Source organism: Bos mutus, chromosome 9 (assembly GCF_027580195.1).
Source record: "Bos mutus isolate GX-2022 chromosome 9, NWIPB_WYAK_1.1, whole genome shotgun sequence".
In the NCBI taxonomy this organism is placed as follows: domain Eukaryota; kingdom Metazoa; phylum Chordata; class Mammalia; order Artiodactyla; family Bovidae; genus Bos; species Bos mutus.
In genome coordinates, this window is record NC_091625.1 from 101524035 (window position 1) to 101550533 (window position 26499).

The 26499-nt window shown below is 46.6% G+C and overlaps 1 long non-coding RNA gene across 1 annotated transcript; it reads right to left on the reverse strand.

The window, feature by feature from the left end:
• Positions 1-6374: 6374 nt before the first annotated feature.
• LOC138989247 (uncharacterized) lies at positions 6375-14863 on the reverse strand. The gene is made up of 3 exons (XR_011465491.1): positions 12428-14863; positions 8158-8251; positions 6375-7445 (listed from the first exon to the last, which is right to left on the reverse strand). It is a non-coding gene; the product is annotated as an uncharacterized lncRNA (long non-coding RNA).
• Positions 14864-26499: the final 11636 nt, after the last annotated feature.

Sequence of the window (26499 nt, forward strand, 5' to 3'; positions counted from 1 at the left end):
TGGCCGGTGAAAGAACTAAGGTGAGGCCAAGAACGGGGGGATTCGGAGGGTCCCTGTCTGGCCTTGTCCCAGGTAAGGTGGGGGTGGGTGGGGCGGGGGTATCCAGGAACCAGCAGGGGGACTTTTTAACCTTTGCTGTGCTCCAGGACCACAGGCTTAGATAAAATTCAGCATCGTCACCACTGGCAACTTGCCACTGCCTCGCACGGTTCATTTTCAGCAAGGCTCCCTTCATCACCTCTGAGCTTCCTGCTCACTGCTCTCCACCCCCACCCCACCCCCTCTCCCAGGTGTGTAGACCAGGAAGCTGATGAGGGCTCAGCCCCTCACTTGCATGCCTTACCAGTGATTCTTTTTGCATCGTGAAAGCATTCAGAGACAAAGCAGAGAGGTTAAGAAAGTAACATGGGAGTTTATTTAAGCAACGATACACTCTCAGATGGAGAGCAGGCAGGCAGGTGAGGAGGGGCTGCACACCAGGCTTCTTAGGAAGCCGGTTATAAGGGATTTGCAAAGGAAGGGGCGGACAGTCACTGCGGAAGGAGGAGTTTGGGGCTTGTCTTCCCTGATTTCCATCCCTGCTCCATTTTCCCAATGAGAGCAGGGATTTCCGTCCCCATTTAGCCTAGATCAGAAGCATCATGGCGTCACAGCATGATGGGTCTTCTTATCTTCAAGACTAGTCCATCCTAAAGGAGATCAGTCCTGGGTGATCATTGGAGGAACTGATGCTGAAGCTGAAACTCCAGTACTTTGGCCTCCTGATGCAAAGACCTGACTCATTGGAAAAGACCCTGATGCTGGGAAAGATTGAGGGCAGGAGGAGAAGGGGCCGGCAGAGGATGAGATGGTTGTGTTGCAGGAAGGGGGACCCCTTCCAGGGCCCGAACTGGGCTCTTGTCTAACACTCAGAAAAGAATTGTCCGAGGAGACACGTGCTGACAAAGCAAGAGATTTATTGGAAAGGGCGCCCGGGTGGAGAGCAGGAGGGTAAGGGAACACAGGGGAACTGCTCTGCCGCGTGGCTCGCAATCTCCGGTTTTATGGTGATGGGATTAGTTTCCGGGTGGTCTTTGGCGAATCACTCTAATTCAGAGTCTTTCCTGGTGGTGCACGCATCGCTCAGCCAAGATGGATGCTGGCGAGTGGGATTCTGGGACGTGGACGGACACACGGTGTCTCCTTTCGACCTTTCCCGAGCTCTTTCTGTTGGTGGTGGCTCATTAGTTCCGTATTCCTTATCAGGATCTCCTGTCATAAAACAACTCATGCAAATGGTTACTATGGTGCCTGGCCAGGGTGGGCGGTTTCAATCAGTGTGCTTCCCCTAACAGTTGGATGGCATCACCGACTCAATGGACATGGGTTTGGGTGGACTCTGGGAGTTGGTGATGGACAGGGAGGCCTGGTGTGCTGCGGTTCATGGGGTGGCAAAGAGTCGGACACGGCTGAGCGACTGAACTGAACTGAACTGAACTGAGTCTTATTATAATGAGAGCACAATGAGCCAAAGGTTACTGCTGGACTCCGGTGATCCCCGCCTTTCCCCACCTTTCTTCATCTGCTTGCTGTTGTTCAGTCACTCAGTCGTGCCCCACTCTTTGCGACCCCACGGACTGCAGCAGGCCATGCCTCCCTGTCACCACCTCCCAGAGCTTGCTCAAACTCATGTCCATTGAGTCAGTGATGCCATCCAACCATCTGTCATCCCCTTCTCGTCCTGCCTTCAATCTTTCCCAGCATCAGGGTCTTTTCCAATGAGTCAGTTCTTCACATCAGGTGGCCAAAGTATTGGAACTTCAGCTTCAGCATTTGCCCTTCCAATGAATATTCAGGACTGATTTCCTTTAGGATTGACTGGTTTGATCTCCTTGCTGTCCAAGAGACTCTCAAGAGTCTTTTCCAACACCACAGTTCAAAAGTGTCAATTCTTTATGGCACTCAGCCTTCTTTATGGTCCAGTTCTCACATCCATACATGACTGCTGGAAAAACCATAGCTCTGACTAGCCAGACTTTTGTCATCAAAGCAATGTGTCTGTTTTTTAATATGATGTCTAGGTTGGTCATAGTTTTTCTTTTAAGGAGCAAACGTCTTTTAATTTCATGGCTGCAGTCACCATCCGCAGTGGTTTTGGAGCCCAAGAAATAAATTCTGTCATTGTTTCCCCATCTATTTGTCATAAAGTCATGGGAGCAGAGGTCATGATCTTTTTTTCTGAATGTTCAGTTTTAAGCCAGTTTTTGCACTCTCCTCTTTAACCCTCATCAGGAGGCTCTTTAGTTCCTCTCAGTTTTCTGCCATAAGAGTGGTGTCATCTGCATAGCTGAGATTATGCATATTTCGCCCTCAATTTCTCTTTGCTACTCAGACCCTTATCACCCTGTGTCCTCTTGGTCTGAAGGTTCTTACTTTCCTTTGTCTGCCCAGGAACCCCCGCTGTTTACAAGAGGCATGACTTCCTGCCACCTGGCCCCTGCCCTATTTCTCTAATCTGACCTATCTACCTGCCTTCCGTAATACATGGGGCTCCAAGTCCCTGTCTCTCATTTTGCCTTCGTGGGTTTTTGTTCTGGTTCTCAGTGAGAGACCTCCAAATCGTGCAAGTTTTCAAACCTAAACCTGGATCTGGACCTGGGACGTCATCTTGTTCAGTGCTGTCCACCTTTCTGTTGTTGTTTTTCAGTCACTAAGTTGCATCCAAGCCTTTGCCACCCCATGGATATTCAGACTGCCTGCTCCCTTTATTGCAAACTTGTATATAGCCTGACTTCCCCTCCTGCCACCTTGGAGCAGTTTTCTCAGAGCTACTGAGATGCTGTCTCCTGGACTCAGAGTCCTACAAGTTCCTGCCAAATAAATTAACTGTCTACTTTCAGTTTGTGACTATATTTTTTAGTTGACCCAGACAATCCTAAAGGAAATCAAGCCTGTATATTCATAGGAAGGACTGACGCTGAAGCTGAAGCTCCAATACTTTGGCCACCTGATGCGGAGAATCAACATATTGGAAAAGACTCTGATGCTGGGGAAGATTGAGGGCAGGAGGAGAAGGGGTCGACAGTTAGATGGCATCACCAACTCAGTGGACATGAGTTTGAGCAAACTCTGGGAGATAGTGAAGGACAGAGAAGCCATAGGGGTTCGCAGCACCCACTGGATCTCAATTTGGGGAGCCTTCATTCACATTTGGAGTCCGAAATCGCTGATGGCTGACATTTCTTGTTTATTAATATCAGTTCAGTTCAGTTGCTCAGTCGTGTCCAACTCTTTGCGACCCCATGAATCGCAGCACAGCAGGCCTCCCTATCCATTACCAACTCCCGGAGTTCACCCAAACTCATGTCCATCGAGTCGGTGATACCATACAGCCATCTCATCCTCTGTCATCTCCTTCTCCTCCTGCCCCCAATCCCTCCCAGCATCAGAGTCTTTTCCAGTGAGTCAGCTCTTCACATGAGGTGGCCAAAGTACTGGAGTTTCAGCTTTACCATCAGTCCTTTCAATGAACACCCAGGACTGATCTCCTTTAGAATGGACTGGTTGGATCTCCTTGCAGTCCAAGGGACTCTCAAGAGTCTTCTCCAACACCACAGTTCAAAAGCATCAATTCTTCGGCGCTCAGGTTTCTTCACAGTCCAACTCTCACATCCATACATGACTACTGGAAAAACCATAGCCTTGACTAGACGGACCTTTGTTGGCAAAGTAATGTCTCTGCTTTTCAATATGCTATGTAAGTTGGTCATAACTTTCCTTCCAAGGAGTAAGCATCTTTTAATTTCACGGCTGCAATCACCATCTGCAGTGATTTTGGAGCCCAGAAAAATAAAGTCTGACACTGTTTCCACTGTTTCCCCATCTATTTCCCATGAAGTGCTGGGACCAGATGCCATGATCTTCGTTTTCTGAATGTTGAGCTTTAAGCCAACTTTTTCACTCTCCTCTTTCATTTTCATCAAGAGGTTTTTTAGTTCCTCTTCACTTTCTGCCATAAGGGTGGTGTTGTCTGCATATCTGAGGTTATTGATATTTCTCCTAGCAATCTTGATTCCAGCTTGTGCTTCCTCCAGCCCAGCATTTCTCATGATGTACTCTGCATAGAAGTTAAATAAGCAGGGTGACAATATACAGCCTTGACGTACTCCTTTTCCTATTTGGAACCAGTCTGTTGTTCCATGTCCAGTTCTAACTGTTGCTTCCTGACCTGCATATAGGTTTCTCAAGAGGCAGGTCAGGTGGTCTGGTATTCCCATCTCTTCCAGAATTTTCCATAGTTTATTGTGATCCACACAGTCAAAGGCTTTGGCACAGTCAATAAAGCAGAAATAGATGTTTGTCTGGAACTCTCTTGATTTTTCGATGATGCAGCAGATGCTGGCAATTTGATCTCTGGTTCCTCTGCCTATGCTAAATCCAGCTTGTACATCTGGAAGTTCTCAGTTCACATACTACTAAAGCCTAGCTTGAAGGATTTTGAGGAACACCTTGCTAGCATGTGAGATGAGTGCAATTGTGCAGTAGTTTGAGCATTCTTTGGCATTGCCTTTCTTTGGGATTGGAATGAAAACTGACCTTTTCCAGTCCTGTGGCCACTGCTGAGTTTTCCAAATTTGCTGGCATATTGAGTGCAGCACTTTCATAGCATCATCTTTTAGGACTTGAAATAGCTCAGCTGGAATTCCATCAGCTCCACTAGCTTTGTTCATAATGATGCTTCCTAAGGCCTATTTGACTTAGCATTCCAGGATGTCTGGGTCTGAGTGACCACACCATCGTGGTTAGCCAAGACATTAAAATCCTTTTTGTATAGTTCTTCTGTGTATTCTTGCCACTTCTTTTTCTAATCTCTTCTGGTTCATTAGGTTCTTACTGTTTCTGTCCTTTATGTCCCCATAACGTGTTCCCATCTTTGCATGAAATGTTCCCTTGGTGTCTCCAATTTTCTTGAAGAGATCTCTAGTCTTTCCCATTCTGTTGTTTTCCTCTATTTCTTTGCTTTGTTCACTTAAGAAAACTTTCTAATCTGTCCTTGCTATTGTCTGGAACTCTGCATTCAGATGGGTATATTTTTCCTTTTCTCCTTTGCCTTTCACTTCTTTTCACAGCTATTTATAAGGCCTCCTCAGACAATCACTTTGCCTTCTTGCACTTCTTTTTCTTTGGCATGGTTTTGGTCATCACCTCCTGTACAATGTTATGAACCTCTGTCCATAGTTCTTCAGGCACATTCTCTATCATATCTAATCCCTTGAATCTATTTGTCACTTCCACTATATACTCATAAGGGATTTGGTTTAGGTCATATCTGAAAGTGGTTTTCCCTACTTTTCTTCAATTTAAGCCTGAATTTTGCAATAAGGGGCTGATGATCTGAGCCATGGTCAGCTCCAGGTCTTGTTTTTGCTGACTGTATAGAGTTTCTCCATCTTTGTCTGCAAAGAATACGATTAATCTGATTTCGGGATTGACCATCTGGTGATGTCCATGTGTAAAGTTGTCTGGGAAGCCCGAATCAACTGTACTTCAATTTTTTGAAAAAGTGAAAATAAAATAGGGTAGAGGCAGCTGAGGTCTAGGCCAAACTGCAGCTGTGGAAGCTGGCGAGCCCTCACAGGGCAAGTGGGGGTGGCTGTCGCCACAGGAGGTGGGGGTTTCTCGAGAGGTAAGTTTCTCGGCTCCCACAGTGCAGTGTAAAATAGTACAGATCTTGTGGTTTAAGAGATGGCATTTGCTTGTGGAGAAGCGTGTCTGCATGAGGCAGGGGAGGAGATGGTCACAGCCGTTTCAGTGAACAAGCATCCTGGAATCAGTGCTCCAGCCTCCAACACTAAGGACATCTTGTTGCTCAGCTTCGCTGATGTAACTCCCTCCGCTGTCCTGTTCCCGTCTAGAAACACCACAGGTTACGCTGCGAACACTTCCCAAATCTCAGGGCTTCACTGACTACGTCCGCAAGAGCCCATCTCTGCCGTGCCCCACGCCGGCTGTGGATCAGGTGATTTTCGCTCTGGGACCCAGGCTGCAGGAAGAGTCAGTGCTGGCCTCTGCCCTTCAACCAGCAGGAGCAGGGCCACATCCCGGCTCTGGCCATTCTGTGTCTGATGTCTGTTCCTCTGTTCAGATGCTCTGGACTGGAGTCAGTCCCATGGCCAAGTCCATGACAGGGAGGAAGGAAATACACACCTCCCACAGGGGAGGGCATCAGGGCACAGAGCAAATGGAGAACATGTGAGAATGTCAGCAAATAACTGGGGCAAGTTTCCCACCATCAGTAGGGAGGCAGAAGGAAGGCCTGGAGAAGCCAGGCGGGCAGGTGGAGGGGGAGGAGGGGCGGGCTGCGCCTCGGTGCGGGGTTGGGGGCTGTGGGCGGAACCAGGGAGCTGCAGGAGTTTGACTGGGTGCCGCTCTGCTGGTGGAGAGTCGTCAGAGGCAAAGCGACAAGCATGAGCACTTGGCTGCAGAAGCAATGTGCCGATGTTGGAGAGCCACGCGGTAGACTGTGATCCTCGTGGGCTGCACTGGCTCTTCCAGGAGCAGACCTGGGGAGCCGGAGAGCCCGTGGTGGCTGGAGATACCCCGGGGTTCCTGCTAGGTGGGGTCAGAGGCCACCTTTACCGGGGTGGTCAAATCACGCCCCGCCCCCCCACCCCCCTCAGTCCAGGCCAGGGCAGGCTCAGCTGAAGGGGAGGCAGAGGGCAGGTTGGAGGGGAGCTCCAGGTCAGGCATGTCCAGAGGTTGGGAGCAGGCCTGTCTGAGGGCGAGTTCAGACTCTCCACTTATGACCTGTGTGACCTTGATCAGCTAACTGGCTTCCAGAAGCCTCAGCTTCCTCATTTGTGAAACAGGAAAGGAACAAGCTCTAGCAACTTGGCATGATGATTTTAAAAGTGTCCCCAGTGGTTAGTATGAGCCCACTGTGCCGGGCTGTATCAGGAGCTCGGGGCCGCTTCATCTTTCACGACAGAGCCTGTGGACTTTCACCCTGGAGGGAAGGACCCCAAAGGCTCCTGGGGGGCTTGGCAATCCTGCCTTAGTCCTGAGCTTGGTGCTGGTTTGGTGGGTATGGTTTTAGACCTTGTGTGTTAAAGCCGTGTCCCCAGGCTCTGTTGTAACCTTTTAGGAGTCTCAGACTCGAAATAGCTCTGTCACACTTTGGCGACGCTTCCCTTAAAACGTCCTTTACATCCTAAATTATTGATACTTTCAGAAAGTTCGGACACTCTGGGTGTTTTCCCTCTGACCTTTCTCCGATTCTCACAGGACGGATACGTGTGGCCAGCCCGGCTACTGTGGTTCCTGTTTGGTGGAACTGCTTTATTCTGAGCTGTGGTTATGACAAAACAGGAACAGGAAAGGAACAGAAGAAGATCGGCCACGTGTCCTCGTGGTGTCATTTTCCCTGAAGATTCACTCTGATACTTGGAGCTATAAGGAAGAAAGTTCTAGAAGCAAGAATAAGGCTAAATCAAGTCAAACAACATAATATTCTAAATGTGAAATACAGGAATGTATCACTTCCGGCCTAAAAAAGAAAGAAAAAAGTGAGCTCGCTGACACACACATACACACCCGTGCACAGATCTCCCCCCCTACACCCAGACACACACCTATGTGGATAGTAAAAGAGACTGTTTACTTGGATGTTTCTAAAAATTGTTTATCTTTTTTAAAAAAAGGGAGGGGGGATTGAATGAAGGTTGTCAAAAGGTACAAACTTCTAGTCCTAAGATAAGTAGTAAGGCTGTAGTGTACAACATGGTAAATGTAGATGTAGTGAACACTGGTTTCATATATATATATATCAGATTAGTCGCTCAGTCGTTTGACTCATTGGAAAAGACTCTGATGCTGGGAGGGACTGGGGGCAGGAGGAGAAGGGGACGACAGAGGATGAGATGGTTGGATGGCATCACCGACTCGATGGACGTGAGTCTGAGTGAACTCCGGGAGTTGGTGATGGACAGGGAGGCCTGGCGTGCTGGGATTCATGGGGTCGCAAAGAGTCGGACACAACTGAGTGACTGATCTGATCTGATCTATATATATATATGAAAGTTAAGAGAGTAATGCTGAGTTCTCATAACAAGAAAAACAGGTTTTTCTCTTTCTTTAATTTTGTATCTATGTGAGTTTATGGGTCTTCACCAAACTTACCATGGTAATCATTTCAGGGTGTTACAGGAGTCAAATCATTCTGCTGCATGCCTTAGATGTAGTCAGGGCTATTGTCGAGTATATCTCAATAAAACTGCAAGAAACAACAAAAACGGAGCAAACTTCAGAAGTTTTGTGACATAACTGAGCTATTTCCCCTTAGACAAGCATTTCTGCCATATAAATGATAGTTGAATATTCATTAACAGTTAATGTAGTGGGCTTTCTATTAGTATGTAGTCTTGATCAACAGTGTTCTGTGCTAAGCCGCTTCAGTCGTGTCTGATTCTTTGTGATCCAATGCACTGGAGCCCGCCAGGCTCCTCTGTCCATGGGGACTCTCCAGGCAAGAATACTGGAGTGGGCTGCCATGCCCTCCTCCGGGGGACCTTCCCAACCCTGGGATTGGACCCTCGTCTCTTACATCTGTTGCATCGACAGGTGGGTTCTTTACCACTAGCACCGCCTGGGAAGCTAATATAACTCACAGAACTAATGCTTGAACACAGTAGAAAGAGCTTTGAAGCCAGACATTGAGGGGCCCGAAAGCTACTGTGCGACCTTGAACAAGTGCTGCTGAGGCTTTGAGCTGTGCCCGGGAGAGGGCCGGGCACCCCACCTGCACCCCTCCTCTGTGTGCCCGGGAGAGGGCCGGGCACGCCACCTGCATCCCTCCTCTGTGTGCCCGGGAGAGGGCCGGGCACCCCACCTGCATCCCTCCTCTGTGTGCCCAGGAGAGGGCCGGGCACCCCACCTGCATCCCTCCGCTGAGGGAGGTGGGCCGTGGGGGCCCAAGGCATTCTATAGGAGGCTGCCATGCAGAGAAAAGCTTGTGCAAGCTTGTGCTTGCTGTGACGATAAATCCCAGATAATAACTACCCCTTAGGCAGAAGCACTGACAAGTCAATTTCAAGGAAAAACATTCCAACTTATTCACATGGCATTCCTCTTTCCCCCAGGGTAACTGAGAAGCGTGGGCCTCCCGCGGGCCTTGCTACTTAGCTCTGCCCACTGAAACATCCTGACAAGCACCTCAGAGTAGTCAGACAATTGAGGAGGAATAGTCTCCTTTATAGAATTCCGGGTGAAAAATGAAGAGAGAATAATCGCATTGGAATATTATTATTTTGCAACTCCAAGTAAAACAACCAATCCAGGCAGTGATCATCAACAGAAGCTAAAACAACAGAGGGAAGCTGAGAGGGAAGTTTATAGTGGACAGAACCGTCCAAGGTCGTCAGGAGCCACGGTCAGCACTAACAAGGCATGGAGTCAAGCAGAGGAGACGTCCTGATTTGAAGCGAAGCCTCACCACCTGCAGAGCAGCCACGCCCCACACTAGCATTTCTGTGTGCTTTACTTTTAGGTTAATCGGAGAAGGCAATGGCACCCCACTCCAGTACTCTTGCCTGGAAAATCCCATGGATGGAGGAGCCTGGTGGGCTGCAGTCCATGGGGTCGCTGAGAGTCGGACACGACTGAGCGACTTCACTTTCACTTTTCACTTTCATGCATTGGAGAAGGCAATGGCAACCCACTCCAGTGTTCTTGCCTGGAGAACCCCAGGGACGGGGGAGCCTGGTGGGCTGCCGTCTATGGGGTCGCACAGGGTCGGACACGACTGAAGCGACTTAGCAGCAGCAGCAGCAGCAGCATTAGTATTAGTTGCTCAGTCGTGTCTGACATTTTGCTAGTCTGGTGGCCTGTAGCCCGCCAGAATACTTGTAGGTTATTTGGTGCTATAAACTCAGGTTTTCTTTATGCAACTTCCCTTTTATCATTAAAAAAAAAGTCCTTTTTTGTATCATAATATGTTTGCCTCGAATTCCACATTCAGTTCAGTTCAGTTCAGTCGCTCAGTCATGTCCGACTCTTTGCGACCCCATGAATCGCAGCACGCCAGGCCTCCATCACTGACTCCCGGAGTTCACCCAGACTCACGTCCATTGAGTCCGTGATGCCATCCAGCCATCTCATCCTCTGTCGTCCCCTTCTCCTCCTGCCCCCAATCCCTCCCAGCATCAGAGTCTTTTCCAATGAGTCAACTCTTTGCATGAGGTGGCCAAAGTACTGGAGTTTCAGCTTCAGCATCATTCCTTCCAAAGAACACCCGGGCTGATCTCCTTAGTGATGCACATGTCGCCACTCCTGCTTTACTTTGTTAAAAGGAACCCTGCTGCTTTTCAGTGGAAATGTGAATTTTGAGGCCATAGTCCTGCTGTTGCCACTGGGTCAGTCGTTGGACCCGGTGCCTTCCAGTGCCCAGGGTTCAGAAGTAACTTTTGTTTGCCCTTTGGTTTTTGTTTGTATTAAAGAAAATAGATCAACAGTTCATTCTGACATTTATGAATCACATTCAGGGTGAAAGAGCTTTCCTGCCTTGCGCCTCCCTTTCATCTCTTTCAGGCCTTTGCTTGTTGCTATTTAGCTGCGAAGTCGTGTCCAACTCTTTGGAATTTCATTGGCTGTAGCCCACCAGGCTCCTCAGTCCATGGGATTTTTCCAGGCAAGGATATTGGAGTGGGTTGTCATTTCCTTCTCCAGGGGAATCTTCCTGGCCCAGGGATTGAACCCAGGTCTCCTGCCCTGGCAGGCAGAGTCTTTACCGAGCATTTATTTGGCCACAGCTTAAACAGGGAACTCAGTCTAAATGCTATCTTGCTTTCTAAAAATATAGCTAGTCATTAAAGTACTGTGCCTCTCCCTTGGGGCTGATTTTGGCCTGGGACGCTGATTAAATCACAAAGCAGTTTACCTGGACCAAATTCAGATGGCAACTGCTAACCTGTCTCAACTTGCTCAGAGTAAACCTGATTTCCTCCTCCAGTGGCTTTCATCACGGTCTTAAAAAGGGGGGAGTCCTTTGACACATCATTGCTATTAACCCTTCTTACAGGTCTGTTAACATCAAACACAGCAGGGGAAAGAGTTAAAAGCAGGTCCCAGGAAGGCAGTGGAGGCTGCTTCCTGCTAGACCAGGTGTAGAATTAGAGCCTGGAGAGCCCTGGTCTCAAAGGCAGCCGTGATGTGTGGGCTCAGCGTGCCCGAAGTCACCCCTTCCCCCTCCTCTTCAGCTCCTCCTGTGTTTCATTTTAGTATCTCTGCTGGGACCTGAGGCTCCTCCTGCCCCACAGATCCTCTCTTTTCCTCAAAACACATCTCAATCCTTTTCCTGAAAGTCGACCTCCTTCATCTAATGTCTCCCAGTCCTGATTTCTCCTTTCTCTTGTAGTCTAAAGCCTTTGAAAATATACTCTTGAAGATTGATTTATCCCTTTCCAAGAATTATAATCATACCACCCTTACGGCAGATAGTGAAGAGGAACTAAAAAGCCTCTTGATGAACGTGAAAGAGGAGGGTGAAAAAGTTGGCTTAAAGCTTAACATTCAGAAAATGAAGATCATGGCATCCAGTCCCATCACTTCATGGCAAGTAGATGGGGAAACAGTGGAAACAGTGTCAGACTTTATTTTTCTGGGCTCCAAAATCACTGCAGATGGTGACTGCAGCCATAAAATTAAAAGACTCTTACTCCTTGGAAGGAAAGTTATGACCAACCTAGACAGCATATTCAAAAGCAGAGACATTACTTTGCCAACAAAGGTTCGTCTAGTCAAGGCTATGGTTTTTCCTGTGGTCATGTATGGATGTGAGAGTTAGACTATGAAGAAGGCTGAGTGCCGAAGAATTGATGCTTTTGAACTGCGGTATTGGAGAAGACTCTTGAAAGTCCTTGGACTGCAAGGAGATCCAACCAGTCCATTCTGAAGGAGATCAGCCCTGGGATTTCTTTGGAAGGAATGATGCTGAAGCTGAAACTCCAGTACTTTGGCCACCTCATGCGAAGAGTTCACTCACTGGAAAAGACTCTGATGCTGGGAGGGATTGGGGGCAGGAGGAGAAGGGGATGACAGAGGATGAGATGGCTGGATGGCATCACGGACTCGATGGACGTGAGTCTGAGTGAACTCCGGGAGTTGGTGATGGACAGGGAGGCCTGGCGTGCTGCAATTCATGGGGTCACAAAGAGTTGGACACGACTGAACTGAGCTGAACTGAGGAATTATAAACTCCTCGGGACAGAGCCAGATCTTACAATCTTGAGATGTCGCCACTGTGCTGTGACAGAACAAACTTTTAATAGACACTGGCTAAATTACTTTAGTCCATTTACCCAAAAGCACGTTGTACATGGATGTGCCCCTATATGTGCTAAAAAAAAAAAAAAGCAAAGAAACAAAAAACCCTCCGAATCCATCTTATACTTACACAGCGCTTTCTGGATGAGAAAGCATCTTACTTTCATCGGCTCATTCAGTTCTGTAACAGCTCTGATGGTGGGCAGAGCCGCTGTTCATTGCCCTTTTCCCAGAGAGGGAGAGTGAGTCCTGAGGTGCTCAGCAGGTGATGAAGGAGACGCAGCTCCCTGTGGGTGAGCCAAGGGTGGAGCCGGGGGGAATCCCCAGAGGCTTTTCTTCCTCCTGTTCCCTGGCAATTCCAGAAAGCGTGTCGGGAAGGTTAACCAAAACTTGGCAATAATGCCCTGGATGATTCCAGGGCCTTCCAGCGTCCTCCAGGAACACCACCTCACAGACCCCCAAGGATGCTCTTTTCTCTGCAACGGATCCTAAGCTTTCTGGTCTCAGAATCCCTCATACCTTTAACAATTATTGAGGACTTTTTAAATAAAGACCTTTGGTAAATATGAGTTATAGTAACCAATATTTACCTTATTTGACATTAAAACTGAGGGCATTAAAAAATGTGTTGATTTTTAAAATAATGGCAAACCTACTATGTATTAAAAAATATTTTTAATTAAAATTACCATTTTTCCAAAACAAAACCAATTTAGTGAGAAAAGTGGCATTGTTTGTACATTTTTGCAAAACTCCCTCATGCCTGGCTTAATGGAAGAAACTTGGGTCCTCACAGTTGCCAGTGTATTCAGTCTCTCGTGAAAAGTTACTTGGGTAAAGAAAGTCCAGACCCACGTAGATATGTAGCTGGAAAGGGGAGGGGTATTTTAATCGCCTTTTAAAGCTGAACAAAAATTCTAAAATTCTAAAAGGTGAGCTGCAAGGTGGAATCTGAAGCTCGATGCATGAACTTTTCCCACTCTCTACCTCGGAATTCACTGCTCTTTCTGGAACGTTGGAGGCATCTTTTGTCCACGTGCGGGAGGCAGAATAATGACCCCAGAAGGCATCCTTGCCCTACTTCCCCAAACCCGGGAAATGCGGTAAAAGGGATGCTTGCTGGTGCCGCTGTGGGAACACCGAAAGGGAGGCAGGACAGAAGAGAGTGAGAGAGACGCCCCAGGAAAAGGGCTCTGCCCAGCACTGCTGGTTGCAAATCAGAAGAGAGTGAGAGAGACGCCCCAGGAAAAGGGCTCTGCCCAGCACTGCTGGTTGCAAATCAGAAGAGAGTGAGAGAGACGCCCCAGGAAAAGGGCTCTGCCCAGCACTGCTGGTTGCAAATCAGAAGAGAGTGAGAGAGACGCCCCAGGAAAAGGGCTCTGCCCAGCACTGCTGGTTGCAAAGATGTAAGAAGAGTCCATGAGCCAGGAAATGTGGGGGCCTCTCAAGGCTAGAGGGCTTCCCTGGTGGCCCAGCGGGCAGAGAGCCCACCTGCAACGCAGGAGACCCGGGTTCGATCCCTGGGTGGGGAAGATTCCCTGCAGAAGGAAATGGCAACCCGCTCCAGTACTCTTGCCTGAAAAGTCCCATGGACGGAGGAGCCTGGTGGGCTACAGTCCAAAGGGTGGCAACGAGTTGGACACGACTGAGCACACACATTGTTGGCTCGAGGCGGGAAAGACAAGGACGCAGTTTCTCCCCTGGAGCCTCCAGAGAGGAGCACAGGGAGACCCACATCAGACCTCAGACCCGCAGAAATGCGGGCTCACCAGCTTGCTGTACACGCCCCTGGGTTTGCGGTGGTTTGTTGCCGCAGCAACAGGAAGCTCCATATGGACTTTGTCGTGCTGCGTGCGGTCATTTGGAAAATGATGGTTCCCTGGGTTATGTGCAGAGTTTTCCAATGTCAACATGCTTCCTTACACAGTCCCAAAGAGCCATTGTCATTAATATCATGCTGACTTTGTCAGAAAACTCTTCAATTATTAGGAAGCTTTCAAGTACTCAGGGCAGCTATCCAAAATTTCCACTTGAAAACCCTTATTTTACCATTGGCAACAAATGTGGTCAGCTGCTTCGCTTGAAGCGACAGACTCACTTCATGCGCTTTTGAAAAACGTCTTCTAAATACTGAAGTCTGAACAGCCAGCTTGTCTCCCGGTGGTTCTTGCAGAAAGTAAACGGGGCTCCAGCTGGATTAACTGAAGTCTGAACAGCCAGCTTGTCTCCCGGTGGTTCTTGCAGAAAGTAAACGGGGCTCCAGCTGGATTAACTGTCTGAACAGCCAGCTTGTCTCCCGGTGGTTCTTGCAGAAAGTAAACGGGGCTCCAGCTGGATTAACTGAAGTCTGAACAGCCAGCTTGTCTCCCGGTGGTTCTTGCAGAAAGTAAACGGGGCTCCAGCTGGATTAACTGAAGTCTGAACAGCCAGCTTGTCTCCCGGTGGTTCTTGCAGAAAGTAAACGGGGCTCCAGCTGGATTAACTGAAGTCTGAACAGCCAGCTTGTCTCCCGGTGGTTCTTGCAGAAAGTAAACGGGGCTCCAGCTGGATTAACTGAAGTCTGAACAGCCAGGCTCCCGGTGGTTCTTTGTAAACTCCAGCTGGATTAACTGAAGTCTGAACAGCCAGCTTGTCTCCCGGTGGTTCTGCAGAAAGTAAACGGGGCTCCAGCTGGATTAACTGAAGTCTGAACAGCCAGCTTGTCTCCCGGTGGTTCCCTTCCTCCAGCTGCCCACACGAGCCTCAGGCTCTTCTTTGTCTCAGGCTCTGACGCCACCTGCCTCCCTTCCTCCTGCCCACACTCGCCACTACCCCCTCCACTCCCTCACCCGAATTTCCCGCCAGACTTCCTCTTTTCTCATTTTCCTCCCTCTGAACTTGTCAGAACCCTTCTCTTTAAAATGAGGCCTTCTGACAGACTCCCAGACTTAAAGAATGCATTTACGGTTACCTAGGGAAAGGATGGGGAAAAAGGGAGTTTGGGAAGGTCATGTACACACTGCTATATTTAAAAAGGATAACCAACAAGGACCTACTGTCCAGCACAGGGAGCTCTGCTCAATGTTACGTGGCAGCCTGGATGGGAGGGGAGTTTGGAGGAGAATGGATACATGTATATGCATGGTTGAGTCCCTCTGCTCTCTACCTGAAAATATCACAACATTGTTAATAGGGTCAACTCCAGTATAAAATAAAAAGCTAAAAATATAATAAAATTAAGCCTTCTGAGCATCCAGGGGCCAAACTCTTAATTTTTCATATTCCCTGGGATAAAGCCGAATTATGAGTAGTAGCAAAATATTTTCCCAAAGTAACTGAAGAGCCTCACAGATTTGCAGAAGTATTTAATATAGTCATGCAAACTGATCAACAAGGTTTCCCTGACTTATATCGGCTAGTTCAGATGCTTGTCAGTGAAGGTCAGGCCCAGCATTTGATGAAAACTGCTAATTGGGAAAATCCTGAAAGGTGTCTAGAATTGGGAGACCAGCCCCCTGACTTACTGTATGATCCAGTTCAAGCAATCTCTAGGCAACTTCGCCAAGCAATTCTTAAGACTTTTTCAAAGCCTGTAGATTGGGACCAAGTTTAAGCTTGCACACAAAAATCTGATGGACTGTTCATGATTATTATAATTGACTTCAGAATGTTTCTAAAGAAAACTCTGGTCTTTCTTCAGATGTTGACTCCGCCTGGGTAGTTTTAATTCTGTTTATTAATAGGCTGAGCCAAGACCTTTCTGGTACAAAGGACCAAGGTAGAACAGGAGGCCTTGTCCACTCCAGATTTAGTCCATCTGACAAGTCAGCCCTCCCATATTATGGGTGAGTCACCTCCAAGGAAGACCACCAGAATTCTATTAATAGACCTTCAACTCCAGCAAATGAAGGCTCCTAAACAAAACCCGAACCCTCCTAGTTTCTGCTGTTACTGCAAGAGCCAAGACATTGGAAAAGCGATGGTCACAAATGTAAGCGTGAGAGGTGCCTTCAGCTCTCCAACCAGCCTCTCCAGGGTCCTCCAGCAAAATTAGCTGCACTCCTCACACTGAGGTTCCAACAGACCCCTCAGAATCTCTCCCAAGAATCAACCAACACCCTAGAAGGAAAGAGGCCCTTCAAGACATGCAGCCTGCAGAAGATTGCTAGGCTCAAGGTCTCATTATCCCTTGCCCGAGCTCCTGAAACTCCCATTTTACCACGAGAAAACCTAAAGGCTAAGGGCGGAGGCTTATCCAGGACCTCCGAGCAGTAAACATTACTATCCCTTGACACCCTGCTGTTTCTAACCCTCATGTGTTACGACATCCATTCCCAATGGAAGGACGTTCTCTTCTGTAACTGATTACCCAGCACATTCTTTAGAATCAGCTGATGAAGATAGCCAGGGCCTTTTGGCCTTCAATCAGGAAGAAAAACAACTTGCCTGGACAGTAATGCCTCTTTTATTTTGAGGCATTTTACTGAGAGTTTTACTGAGTTTTTCTACTCAGTAAAAAAGCTGAGAGTTTTATGGAGAGTTTTACTGAGAATCCTTCCTATTTCTCACAATTCCGCAGGCTGATCTGGATGATATGAAGTTCCCTAGGGTTCTCCTGTGTTGTAATACATGGATGCTTTGCATCTTTGATCTCTTTCTAAAGCCACCCTGTAAAAAGCATCCTCCTGCCAAAGCTTTGAGGTTTAATCACATCTGAATTCGAGCTGTACGTTAGAGTCCCTTCCTATTTCTCTGCAAAAGGGAGATGGCTTGATTTTGGACTAGAAAAAAAGTTAAAACTAACAGAAATACAGCAGTGTTGAAAATATTTTATGAATTTCCAACTATGTCCAGCAACTTTCTCATATTTAAAACAAGAATAGCATGTGAAGCAATATATATTGAATCAGTTTCATGTATTGAACATTTATTGTATGGAGCAGTGAGCTATGCAAGAATTAAATGTTAAAAATGTAAGTGACCAGATTTTTAAATATTAAATTGAGGGTGAAAAGGCTCAATCGTTTCCACAAGAATGTTCTCCCACAACTGATGTATGAATTAGTACAATCTTGTCTCAGAATATTTTAATTTTACCCAGTGAAATTAACTGCAGAGTTAATCACTAAGTAGAATGCATCTTTCCTTCTGCGTTTTTAACACATTCTTTTTGGTTAAATTTCAAGAAGCTACAGTCATGTGATTTCATTTGGAAGTAATGTCAGTCTTCATGAGAGGTTTATGCACACGTTCACACACACACACACACACAAAGTAATATCTTTTGACAGCAGCTAAAATGCTTCTGTCCATATTTGCTTCTAAACCTAAGTAATTCTCTTTCAAAAAGCAGCCTTATATAAGCTTTTAAAACCCTAATGATGAGCTGGGAAATACAGCTCTGAATTAATTAAATTACATAAAATTGATACAAACCATAAGGTGCAGAGAACTCAATTTTCCTCTCTGTCGGTCAAGGTAACTGTCCTAAAAGTCACTCAAATGTCTAAGCAAACTGGAACAGAAGTAGAAAGGAAACCTATAAAAATGACCAAGAATGAAAAAAATTCACAGATTTTTCCATTTGTTATCCGGTTTTTCTCACCAAACCTTGCCTATGAGGTATACACATGCACACGCTCACACATGTATGCACACGCTCACACATGTATGCACACGCTCACACATATATGCACACGCTCACACATGTATGCACACGCTCACACATATATGCACACGCTCACACATGTATGCACACACTCACACATGTATGCACACGCTCACACATGTATGCACACGCTCACACATGTATGCACACGCTCACACATGTATGCACACGCTCACACATGTATGCACACGCTCACACATGTATGCACACGCTCACACATGTATGCACACACTCACACATATATGCACATGCACCACTGTGTGTGCTGACTGAAAAATACCCATTCTAAACATTATGACACTGCAGTCATTTCACTTACCTATTTACTCAACAAATTTATTCCCTACTCTGCCAGGTATCCATTTTGGGGAAATAAATACAAAAAGACAATACTCTCTTTCCTGAAAGTGTTCATGGCCTACTAAGAGACAAACATTTGTAAATTATTTATGAACAATAAATAATTGTAGGATGCAGTAAAGGTTATAATAAAAGTGTGGATTAAGCGCTATGGGGACACAGAAACAAGAGCTGGCTGAGTTCCCTATGAGACATAGATGGCTTCTCAGAGTAGACAGCCTTTGAGCTGAATCTTCGAAGGAGAAGTTTCTAGGCGGGTAACTCAAGGGTGTTCTGAGTGGAGGGGACAGAGAGGACTGAAAAATCATGCTGTAATCAGGGCACTTGAGTGACAGCTCAGCATGGCTGAGAGCGGAATTCACACTGAGAATGAAGAGAAATTAGGTGGAAAGGGGCTGTTTGACCTGAAACAAATAGACTGCCAGAAGTCTCTCGAGCAAAGATGGGTTTATTCAAGACCAGCAGAGATTTGTAGCTTGGGATCTGCAGCCATGATGTGCGTTGCGGCCACACGCAGGTCCCTGCACAGCTTCCAGAGAGAAAGAAGCTGGTGCTGCAGGCGGGGGTGGGAGGCTGCGCAGTACACAGGGAGCCTGTGGCTTTTTCTTGGCTGAGTCCTCGCCAGGAAGAGAAGGAATCTTTCTCTCCCTCTTGGGCTCAGCCATCAGTCCTCGCAGGAAGTAAGAGCTCCTCCTTCTCGTCTCCCAACCAACAAACTGAGGTTTCTGAGTACTAGTCTTTTACATTTCCCCCATTTGATCAAGATCTTTTTCTGAAAGCGTCACGGGTCAAGAGCCAGGTGCTCTAGTCTCAGGGGATTTTTAGCCGCTGAGTAAATTTTTTATCAGAAAGCACCTTTCAGGGTGTCGGGTCCTGGGTCGGAGAGAAAGTTGCAGAGACTGGAAATGTATAGAGGTCACAACTGAGTGACAAAGACGGCTAGAGGGAGCGAGAACTCTCAGACACTTTTTATCAAAGTCTGTCTGTCATCAAGGTCATAGGCCCTGGAGATCATCTGTAGCATCATGTCCTCATCGGAGGTTTGGAGATGAACTTCCAACAGGCATGGTCCACATATCCTGGGAAGCCTGCCTCAGCAGACGTCTGCTTCCATTCTGGGAAATCTCTGCTTTCAGGGCCCCTGATGATGTGCAGTTCTGGCCAGTGTTCAGTGCTTCTGTTTAGGTGAGCCACACGAACCCAAGTGTCTGCTCTTTGAAGTTTGGTGGCACAAGTGTTGATTAACAATACTTGATAGGGACCTCTCCAGTGAGGGGGAAAAGAGTTCTTCTGGAGGTATCTTTTCCAATAGACAGAAGCTCCAGGTTGCAACATGGGATGCTTAAAATCTTTGTCTTTTGAGAGCATACTGTGAAGACTGCTTTACCAAAACATGGTATTAGAAGCAATTAGGCCTTTGCGATATTGAAGTATCTCTCCTTTTATCATCTGTGGGTCAAAAGAAGCATCAGGTGTGCTGGGTTCCTGTGACTATCTCAGAGGTTGAGAGGCTATGAATTCCAGAAAGAAGGGATCTGAGATTTGGAAGGACCGGTGGCAAACTTTGGCCACAGCGTATTTTGCTAATTTAGTCTTAGTGATGCCATTAGCACAGTCTGTTAAACCAGAGGATTGAGGGTGGTTGCAGAACCAGCTGAACAACACAGACTTGTCCAAGCACCTGTCCAGGAAAAGGGGCTCCTCCACCACTGTACAGTCCGAGAGGAGGCCCCTGGTCCGAGAGGAGGCCGCTGGTCTGGGAGGAGGTGCCCTGGTCTGAGACGAGGCCCCTGGTCCGAGAGGAGGCCGCTGGTCTGAGACGAGGCCCCTGGTCCGAGAGGAGGCCCCTGGTCCGAGAGGAGGCCCCCTGGTCTGAGAGGAGGTGCCCTGGTAGGGACAATCTTTTCTGAAAGGGTTTTAGCAACAGAAGAGGCAGCAGCCTGTCTCAAGGGAAGACTCCAGTCCAGTGTGAAAACACAGACCATGGCTAAAACATACTTACATCCAAGAGACAAAAGAAGTCGTATGAGACCCACTCGCCAGCCCTTGAACGATCATTAGGCAGTTTTAAATGTCCAGGGGCAGTGTGAATGGCTTCCCTTGGATTGTACTTTGGACAAGTGGGACAGGGCGGGGAGGCAGTTTTCAAGACCTTTGTAATGTTTCCCCACCTAGATTAGAACAGACGCCACTTTGTCAGCAGGCCAGTGGTGTGATGCACGCCCAGCGGCGAGGAGTGAGGATTTTAGAGTCTCCACTTTGCCAGCAGGCCAGTGGCTTGATGCGCGCCCAGTGGCGAGGAGTGAGAATGGCCAGTGGTTTGATGCACGCCCAGTGGCGAGGAGTGAGAATGGCCAGTGGCTCGATGCACGCCCAGCGGCAAGGAGTGAGGATTTTAGAGTCTCCACTTTGCCAGCAGGCCAGTGGTGTGATGCTTGCCCAGTGGCGAGGAGTGAGAATGGCCAGTGGTATGATGCAGGCCCAGCGGCGAGGAGTGAGGATTTTAGAGTCTCCGGTAGGACTGGTTGATTTGGTCCAAGCCAGAGCTTTCTTTAGCAGATGAACAACTATTTAGTTTCCAATCTTATTTTTCCTTTTCTAAGGCCACGTATGGGTCTTCTCCAGCCAGTTTTCCTAAGTTGTCATTTGGAGAAGTAGCCCTTTAGGTCATGACCGAGGTTTGGCTTCTGTGTCCTTTTAAGGGAAGCATTCCTTGCAGAAATATTAACAAGGAGATGTCCTCTAGCTTCCTGAGGGTCAGGTGTAGAATGCCCTGGAATCTTAATAATACCCAAAGTGGTAGGTTAAAGTATCGTACTTAATAATTCCTGAACACAGGGGCCATCTTTAACTTCACTCCCACTTGAGTAAGGAAGCCACATTGCTTTCACAGCGTTCCAGAATCATGACCTACGTCAAAAGTGCTACTACTATCAGTGTAGACGTGGCAGTTTTGTCCTTGGCTAAAGCACAATTCAGCCTGTGAGGCTGAAGCAGCCACAGGTACTTGCTCTTGCCACAAACAACATCAACAGCAGCTGTCACAGCACACAGAGCGCAGAATCTGCCTTTATCATCTTTTAAGTAAGAACCATCCAGAGCTAGGGGACATTAACCGGCACTCCGGTGAAATTTCCTGTGGGTTATCACAAGGACTCAGGAGGTAGTCTATTAGCATTGAATGCTCATGACGTACTTTGTCAGTGTAGGAAGGGAGAGAAGTAGCTCGGTTAAGGTTACCTTGACAAAGAATCATATGTGGGGTAGTTAACAATATGACTCCTTAACAGGTGAGGGCCAAAAAATGTTGAGTATGGTGAGAATTTAAGAGGGCTTCTGCTACATGGGGTACAACCATGGTTAAAGAGAATCCACTGGGGGTTTTCAGTGGCCTTTACCAAAAGGTAAAGGCAACGACGGCTGTAAGGCAAGGAGGTATTTCCGTTCCAGAGGCTCTAGTTTGAGGCTGTAATAATATTCTGGGTCAACTGATGGTCCCCGTGTTCTCAGTAAGTACCCAAGGGCATTCCCTTCCTTTTCATGTGCAATAAGGAATGTGATAATTGACTGTGTGGATGACAACAAACTGTGGAAAATTCTGAAAGAAATGGGACTACCAGACCACCTGACTTGCTTCCTGAGAAATCTGTATGCAGGTCAAGAAGCAACAGTTAGAACCCGGCATAGAACAATGGACTGACTGGTTCAAAATTGGGAAAGGAGTACATCAAGGCTGTATACTGTCACCCTGCTTATTTAACTTATATGCAGAGTACATCATGTGAAATGCTGGGCTGGATGAGGCACAAACTGGAATCAAGATTGCTGGGAGAAATATCAGTAACCTCAGATATACAGATGACCCTACCCTTATGACAGAAAACAAAGAGGAACTAAAGAGCTTCTTGATGAAACTGAAAGAGGAGAGTGAAAAAGCTGGCTTAAAACGCAAAATTAGAAAAACTAAGATCATGACATCTGGTCCCATCACTTGATGGCAAATAGATGGGAAACAATGGAAACAGTGACAGACTTTATTTTTTGGGCTCCAAAATCACAGTAGATGCTGACTGCAGCCATGAAATTAAAAGACACTTGCTCCTTGAAAGAAAAGCTATAACCAACCTAGACAACATTTTAAAAAGCAGAGGCATTACTTTGCTGACAAAGGTCTGTATACTCAAAGCTATGGTTTTTCCAGAAGTCGTGTATGGATGTGAGAGTTGGACCATAAAGAAAGCTGAGCACCGAAGAATTGATGCTTTTGAACTGTGGTGTTGGAGAAGACTCTTGAGAGACTCTTGCAAGGAGATCAAATCAGTCAATCCTAAAGGAAATCAATCCTGAATACTCATTGGAAGGACTGAGTTGAAGCTTCAATACTTTGGTCACCTGATGTAAAGAACAGACTCATTGGAAAAGACCCCGATGCTGGGAAAGATTGAAGGCAGGAGGAGAAGGGGGCAACAGAGGATGAGATGGCTGGATGGCATCACCGACTCAATGGACATGAGTTTGAACAAGCTCCAGGAGTTGATGATGGACAGGAAAGCCTGGCATGCTGCAGTCCATGGAGTCGCAAAGCGTCGGACACGACTGAGCGACTGAACTGAACTGAAATGAACTGAACTCAACTGAAGGGTGGGTAGGTTCATCAAACTTTCTTTTAAGGCCTTGAAAGCCATGTCATCCAGTTATTCCCATAAACTTGGGTGGGGGTTGTTATTGTTGAGTAAACATATAGAGGTTTGGATCTAAGAGAGAAATTTGAAATTCAATTTTGGCAATAGCAAACTAGCTCAAGAAAACCCAACAGTTGGCAATTGGCTTTAGGTTTGGGAAAACGTAGGACCCCATGAAATCTATCTGCATCTAGGTGTATGTAGCATGTATCAGAAGCCATAAATATCAAACCCAGGTTCAGGCAAAGTAAGTTTTTCCTTTGCAACCTTATGTCCCTTTATAGTGGGGTTGACCAAATATAAATGATATTCCAGAGGTTCTCTCATTAAGAATGTTTTGCCTTAAATAATGATGTTTTAAATATAGGTGTAAACATATATTTGTATACATAATATATATGTATTGAGAAAAAGCCTAGTGAAAACTCTGAAAAAATTATTTTATTTATTTTTGAATGTTTTATAATTACCACATGCTACTTTAATAAACAAATACAATTAAAAATTAAAATCTAGAAATACGAAATTTTATCTTTTGTGTTTTTTTTTTGTGTAATTTTTTTTTTGGTCTGAAAATCAGGCATAGACTTCTCACCCAAAGTAGAAGTATAATCTCTTCTTGCCTTGTTTAGTCGTTAAGTCAGGTCCGACTCTTTGTGACCTATGGACTGTAGCCCACCAGATTCCTCTGTCCATGGGGTTTCCCACGTAAGAATACTGGTGTGGGTTGCCATTTCCTCCTCCAGGGGATCTTCTGACCCAGGGATTGAACCTGCATCTCCTGATTAGCAGGTGGATTCTTTACCACTGAGCCGCCTGGGTAGCCTATACAAAAATGTTAAATCAACCCCCCAAATTAAAATCTTTCAAGCTGCATGAAACGAATGATTATGTGCCAGACTAATACTCTAAAAAAAAATAACATTTGGAGGTCAGTGTCTGCCACATGAAATTTACTGCAGAACACATACTAAACATAAGAAGTTAGCAAATTGAAAAGTATAACACTTATTTCATGCATTGCAATAGCTTCATTTAATACAAAACACTTTTAAAGTAAAATGAAAACTAACTTACAGCATATTTTGTCTAATAAAAATACTCATCTTTAAGATTTCTTTTACTTATCATTTTTTAAAGTTATTTTTAATTTTTTCCTAAGTGACTCATGAATAGTTTCCAGAAGTTGCCTCTTTCAACTTCTCTTGCTGTTTCCGCAGATAGTTATCTTCCTCATTCTGACTGTGTTTATACTTACATCTCTCTCTGGGTCACTCTAAGACGTTCTCCGTGGTCACCCAATAACGAAAGATAGAGATTTAATGGCTTATTTAATCATCTTCCCAAATTTTCCTCTTTCCTGCCATGCAGTAAAAATAAAAACAATGCTAATTTACCTTATACAAAAACATAAGTACTTTTCCCTGTGAGGCAAGTTGCATACCATGATTCTATTTCTTCTTTCTTTCTTGTCCAACGTCTGCTTTTCCTAGAGTTAAGAATTCAGTAGTCTTCTATCATTTCTTCTTAGGCTCACCAAAAGTATTATGTTTAAAACAAAACCAACTGCTGTTTCCAAATGGCCAAGCCTATCAGCATATTGGATGGTTATTACATTAGGCTTTCTGGAATCATCTTATCATTCTGTTCCAGGATAAATAGGTATCTTCTTCACCCTTCTGTGCACCTGTTCTCCTGACTTCTGTTTACTTCTCACTTCTGCCATACTCGCATCTTTCTCACTACAGCCAGGAAAAATTCTCCACTTTTAAGGATCTGTGTGATTAGACTGTGCTCAGCTACTCAGTAGTGAACTTGTGACCAAGTCTTTTGTGACTCCATGGACTGTAGCCCACCAGGCTCCTCTGTCCACGGAATTCCCCAGGCAAGAATCCTGGAGTGGGTTGCCATTTCCTCCCCCAGGGGATCTTCCTGACCCAGGGATCAGACCCACATCTCCTGCGGTGCAGGCAGATTGTTTATCACTGAAGCACCTGGGGAGCCTAGTGATCAGATTAAACTCACCCAGCTGATTCAGGATGTTGCGAGGTTTCTAGTTTCATCACCTCTGCTACACAAGGGCCTGTGTGTACACAGGCCCTGCGGGTTTAGTTTGTGGATGACTTCGGGTACCCACTATCCTGGCCACCTTACATATCTTTTAGTATCTATTTTTTCTCACTTCTTTCTCTTAATGCATTATTAGTTCTGTTCATTTGCTCTCGGGTTTTTTTTTTTTTTAACACATACAAATGTTTAATTCTTCACTGAGTTTGTCACTTCCTTTCTGGGTTTTCTAAATCTGACACATGTTGCTTTCTATATCTTATGCCATTCTTTATGTCTGCTGTTAATCTAAGACAGTAAAACAGCCAATTATTTTACCAACAAAACCAGTTTATTCAAGAGCAGCAAAGACTTGCTATTTGAGACAGGCAGCTATGGTGAACCACATGCAAGCCCAGGAAAACAAAGGAGAGAGATCCATTTTCGAGGGAAAGGGAAGTGGGGACTGCAGTAGACAAAAAGTCCCCAGGAGGAAGTTAGCTGGAGGAGAGTGGCTGCTCATTGGCTGAGTCGTGCGAGTCTCTCATTGGCTGAGCTGTTGCCAGGCAAGGGGAGAAATCTTCCTCCTTCCTCTCCGATGCCTGAGATGGCAGGAGTGTCTCTTCCCGTTGGAGCCTGGGTCGCCCTTGAGCGGTGTGTGCATGAGAGCTCCTCCTCTGGCACCCTACACGTGAAGTGGTGTGGTTTCCCCTGACTAATGTTCACGTTCATTTCTTTAAAAATATCAGATTATCATTCTCACCTATTTTGGGGGCACGACTTTCTGGCTTCTGTGGAGCCAGAGACCCCAGAGAGGAAGGTAGGAGACAGCGCCCTCCTCTAGAGCCCAGCCCCAAGGTCAAACGTCCCGGGTCCCCAGCACCTCGGCTGCACGCCCACATCCTTCCTGCTCAGTGTGGGAGGATGACATTAGGGCCGGAGGTGGGGTCCGTGGGGCCATCCTGGAGGATGGCGCCCAGATGCTAGGATTAGGAAAAGTGTAATGAAGTGATGGATAAAGAAGCCGTGGTACCTACATACAATGGAATGTTGCTCAGCCATAAAAAGGAAACGCATTTGAGCCAGTTCTAATGAGGTGGACGCACCTAGAGCCTCTTATACAGAGTGAAGTAAGTCAGAAAGAGAAAAACAAGGATTGTATATTAGCGCATCTATCTGGAATCTAGAATGAATGTGATGAACGTATCTGCAGGGCCGCAGTGGAGATGCAGACACAGAGACCAGACTTGTGGATGTGGGGGTGGGGAGAAGGACAGGGTGGGACGAACGGAAAGAAGAGCACACGTTACCACATGTGAAACAGACAGCCGGGGGGACTCGCTCTGTGACACACGGAGTGCAGTCCCGGTGCTCCTCGAGAACCTCCGCGAGAACCTAGCGGGGGCCGGGGGCTTCAGAGGGACCGGGTGTGCGTACACCCATGGACGATCCACGCTGATGTGTGGC